The following is a 5,588-nucleotide window of genomic DNA, read 5'->3' on the forward strand; positions in this document are numbered from 1 at the left end:
ATGCGTCTCCACAGCAGTGAGCTAAGATTGTGGAAACCGACAAGAACAAGCTACAGCTAAAGCATCCGACCAACAAAGATCTCGTTGGACAGCTTGGAGGTGTTTCTTAGCTTGTGTTGCCTAATAAATACATGAATATACAACCATGTGCAGCTCATCCTCGCCATCACTAACCAACCGTATCCTACAACCTCACATCTCTGTTACATGTAAGAAAACAAATCATGATGAAAGCTCAAAACAAACATGTTTGTTGTCAGCACTCACTGCTGTTAGCTGTAGTGCTAGCATGTTAGCATTGGGGAATTTTAACAGGTATTTATGTTGTGAGATTAGCTCGCTTATCTTTAGTAACAGACCTTTTTTTAGCTGAGCATGATTGTTTTGATTGCCGCCTATATTAATAAATCAGTCGAGATTATATATATATGTATATATATATATATATATATATATATCTATATATATATATCTATATATAGAAACATACATGGCCGCAGCGTCATTCTTTGCAATAGTTCAAATCAAATCAATATTTGAAAAATCAACAGATTAGAAATAAAATAATGAATATTATCAGCTATTTGCAGCCTTGCACTACTTTGTATTACATTTAAAACACTATGTTACACACAATGTTTCACATCTGTACAAGAAAACAAATTGTTTGTGGTTAAGTAATGCATCTCAGATTTTATTTTATAATATACCATGTAAATATTGGCATACATGCTCAATAAATGGCTAAACTTTGTTTAATTTGACTACGTAACACAAAAATAGGTGTCATTTTTCTATCAAAATCTTAGAGAACAAGTCAACTTACCAAGTAGCCTAAATATTAGCAGCTTATTAAACGTCCCTTAATGACAAATCATTGAAATGCAGTCGTTATTAAAGTAAGTTAAAAAGAAAGTGGCTCTCAGTGAAAGATAACTCCCCGGTGAGCCATTCTTCATTGTATGTAGCGCTGCTTATCACGTCTTGTAGACATATTCGCCTCATGGTTGACAACACATTACCCACTTTAAGCCTCGAGGTTAAACCCCACTGAAGTTTCTCCTCTGAGTTGGTGCCACCGATGACTCACAGCATGATGGAGGGAAACAGAACAGAGGAAGAGAAAAAGAAAGAGGAATGACAACAATGTGAATGAGAGAGGGAGAGACGGGTAGTGACGGCTCCACTTTGCGGAGACATCATGCATTTCTCGGGTATTTAAGCGCGAGGGGGCTCTGAGGGCTTAGCATTTCCGTGAGGCTGAGGCCCGGCGTTTTGACTGGGAGAGAAGAGACCAATTAGGCCATTAATGTGAGTGCTGACGGGCGGATTACTCCCCTGGCTCGCCTGCCCCTTTAAAAAACAGGCAGTAATAACAATAAAGCCAGTAATAACCCCTCGGCTCTTAAAGGGACAGCTGGGGCCGGGCAGGGACTCCTGTGAAACATACTGTACGAGTTCTCGGCGGCCTTGGCGTCGCAGCCTAATGTCCTTCACAGCTGGCTTCACATGTTCGGACCTGCCAAACAGGCTCCTGTGCGCTTCCTGGGCCCTTTGTTTGAACTCTGGACCTTCGGACTCTGAGGCCCATTGTTCGCTCGCGTAGGAAGTTTTGCATTTTCAATCAACGGGCGCATTGCCTTGAAGTTTCAAGGTAAACGGAATATGCAGATGACCTAACCGCACACCTAGAACATGCTCTCATGCACACACTCGTACTGATACAATGCAAACACACACACACACACATAGACACACACAGTGGTCCATGCATTAGGAGGTCCAGTGTGTGTCCAGGTTTACAGTTACAGGCCAAACGTCAGGGGTGAGGGTTCAGGACGGCGCTCCTCCAACAATGCTGCAGGTGCACCATTCAGCTCCAGTCAGCTGCAGCGCATAGACATCAACCCCGCCACCCAATTAACAATGCACATCAACAAACACACACACACACACACACACACACACACACACACACACACTCTTGCATGCATTCACGTGCACTTGATGTCGTGACCACTCGTTGGACCCCATGTAGTTGGGGTATTCTCTTACGGCGCTGGGAATGGGAGCGGGGAATCCGAGCAGCGCTGCCGTCTCCGGGACAAAAGGCGGGGTGGCCCCGGGGCTCGGGCTAAGGAAGCTCCAGGTCCGACCCCCTGGACCTCGAGGTCCTTGAGGAGCTCCCTTTAAAAAAGCCAGGTGTTCCAACAGGAGGGACTTTGTGGGACCGTCGCAGCACCGGATCAAATAAGAGAAGTACAGTCTTTACGTTCAGGAGATCCAAGACTGTTTCTTCTCCTGTAAACTCTGTTAAAATCCTGATTTTGAGGGATTTCATGTGAGCAGTTTCCCAGAAATCCATTGTTTTTGTATTTATTATCTGACTGTAGACTGCGATCATCATCTCGGTTATCAATACACACGGTGTAATATCTCAAAAGGTTGGCTGAGCCTCTGAATCCTCGCTTTAGCCAAGTGGAGAGCCCGGCCTTCTCGTAAGAGTTTTATCATATTAAACTCCACCGGCTGGCTTGGCGGTTTAATGCGGACCCTGATGAAGACCACACGCCGAAACACTGGTCTAATAATAAAGTTGTTCTATACACTTCAGGTGTTGCTGGAGTTTTTCTCCTCCAGTGCACCAGTAAAGCAAGACAATTTTTTTTTTTTAAAAAAAGGAGCTAAAACAGATATAAAGTCATCACATTTTGACCAGCTTTTAAGTTTTTTCATTATATCTATGACAGAGGTGAAAAGACTGCTCTTCTGTTCCGTGAAGAGCAAACCTGCCAAAAGCGGGTCCTGAGGCCCAAAGTTGACCCGCCAGTCTTAATGTGCCCCAACAACTGATCGTAGCTGTTTACATTTTCTTATCTTTATTTTTGTGAGATAAGAATTATCTTGCAGTTTTGCATATTGAAGTGGTGGTCCGGGTATTTTGATGTGGGGTTGTATGAGGCACTAATCTCTAGTGGTAGATAACCGTCATCTCACCGCTGGTGTGCAGAAGCAGCATGTAGCTTCATACTGCTGAAAATACCAGCAGCAAGATGAAGTTTAGCCACCAAATATAAGTCCTACCTTAAATATATAGATCTGTGTCAGTGCGCAGATGGTGATTTAGAGGTATTTTGATATTTTGCTCCAACACATTGTCTAAAAGTTAACAGGTAGCATGAGTGCGTACGGCACCAAGCTCAGCTCTTCATGTGCTGATGACACGGAGACGACACCTGCAACACCTGACTGACGCGGCCTTCGCGACTGAGCTGCACCTTACCTTTCCACACACACAGTCACAGTGCTCGTATATGTAGGATCAGGGGTTTAAAGGAGAAATAGGATTTGAAACAGCAGTCCCCAGCTGTTGTTGACTTAACTTATAGCCTTATGAGTGCAGTGTCCACCGCGACGCGTTCTGCAGCGAGCAGTCTTCGAGCGCCGTTCGTGCAGACACTCCAAACTCCCATATATTAAAAAAAATGAATGATATCCGCTATATTTTAAAAGCCCCGACTTCCTTTCTCTCTGGTTCCAGGAAAACATATATCACAGCCGGTGTCCGCGGCCAGAACCAACAGCGGTCTGTTTGCCCGTCTGGGCCAGCCTGGACCCACGCCCAGGTCAAAGGTCAAACAATCACTCCTCCTCCTCGTCTCTCTCTCTCTCTTTCCATCTTTCTCAGATTTGCTTTCTGTTGAGTTAACTTTGTTTTCTACCACTCTGATGCACATTTTCTGGACGACAGCCTGATGCACCAGGTTTTCTAAACCTGTCAAAAAGGTTAAACCTTCCAAGTGCACTCCTGGCTCTTCTTAGAGAAATAGCGGTTCTTCTAATAAATGGGATAAACCTCTGGTGTCATCTTTGTAACCTGAGCGAGGGGTCTTTGTGCCTCCTCTACTGTACGTCTGGCTCGGGACAAATCCCCGACTCCAGTTCAAAAACACAGACTCTATAACCCCTAAACCCCGGTTTCTACTCTTGTCCTTAAAAACGCATCGGGCCTCGATCCCCTTCAGCCGTTCGGTTATGGCTCCTCAGCTAACACCTGGCTCTGCTAGCGTGTCATATCGCGGCTAATCGTATTAGGCTAATCACTCCCAGATCAGCACATCCACGCCGACCCCGGCGCGACCCCGTGACCCGGCCAGGGAACCCTCACGCGGGATCAGACTGTGAACTTATCTCCCCCAAAAACCAGAACCCCACCCTCGATGTTGCTTAGAGGGACACGAGGGGAGGACGGGAGGCTGTACGGATATGACCGGATTCCTTCGGGAGGACGGAAAATGACTGTTACGTTGTGAACTGGTGGCAGTTTGGTTGAACCCTTTTCCCCTCTCGCAAAGAGGGGGAGCCGTCGAACGAGAGAGTCGCGTAATGATTCGATGACTGACCGCTGAAGATTAAGACAAATTATAGATTTAAAGAATAATTACGCCGCCCGGGTTATTATTTAGAATTCGAACTTGGAAAGAGCGAGCAGAATCTTATCAAGCTGGCGTCTGTGCGGGTCTGTAACCTGGAAGAATTTGAGGAGCCCGGCTGTCTCTTCTCTCTTTCTCCTCACCTCACCTCGCTGCCTTCCTCATTTTCTCCCCCTGTCATCTGTCAGGCAGCTCAGTTATTGGCACTCTCACCAGCCGCTCAGGACCCCGCTGGATTTCTTCTCTCCTGCAAAAGAGCTTTTGCAGCGAGCCACAGCCAAGGTGGCTCACATCTGCCAGGCTGTTTCCCTTTTCTATACCTCCAGCTCACTCCTTCCCCTCCACGCTCTGCTCCCTCCTCTCATCTCCTCATCTCTGTGTGTGCTCGCCGTCTTTAATCAACCTCTCTGCGCCGTCGTCGCTTTATCTCCATCTTTCAGTCTTCAGTTTTATTATTTACTTCTTTGCCTTTCAACAGGAGCTGTAGATGACTTTAAACTGACAGAAGTTAAAGACTGCATGATGCTTCCATTTGGCAATAAGAAAATCCCATTTCGTGTCTTTTATTTTGCATGTTTCGCCCAAAATTCACACACTGAAAGGCCACATGAGGTTTAATTTCTCACAACTGAAACACAAATGATCAATAAAAAGTGAATAAAAGAGAGTTTTGACTTTATGACTCCTGTTTACTGGCTGCAGAAATATCTCCTTCAATTAGCATGCTAACAAGCTAGTCTTTGCCCTCCTGTGCTATCTGTGTAAACATCAACAGTCTCCTGGTCCAGTCCACAACACTAGCTGCACTGCTAACTGAGCTAATTTTCTTTTTCAGTCTCACCAACAGTCCAAAAGACAAAGACAAGTTTGGCGTCTTTGCTAAAAATATCTGACAAATGATTAATCAATTATAAAACTGTATTTCCACAAAAATAAATTGGATACAGTGTTGCGCAATTTTCTTTAAATGCTGCACTTCTTTTTCTCTTCAGCTTCCATTAACTCTGATTTAACCACCAAACTCAAACACTGGAGCATCGAACAGACACTCTGCAGCAGTCAGCTGATTTTGGCTGTCTGTGCCACGTTACTGTGTAGACACATCCTGCCAAGCCAAACACAACACGGGCGATGGCCAGCCAGAGCCTTCATTCA

The sequence above is a fragment of the Acanthopagrus latus genome, chromosome 14 (assembly GCF_904848185.1).
Source record: "Acanthopagrus latus isolate v.2019 chromosome 14, fAcaLat1.1, whole genome shotgun sequence".
In the NCBI taxonomy this organism is placed as follows: Eukaryota; Metazoa; Chordata; class Actinopteri; order Spariformes; family Sparidae; genus Acanthopagrus; species Acanthopagrus latus.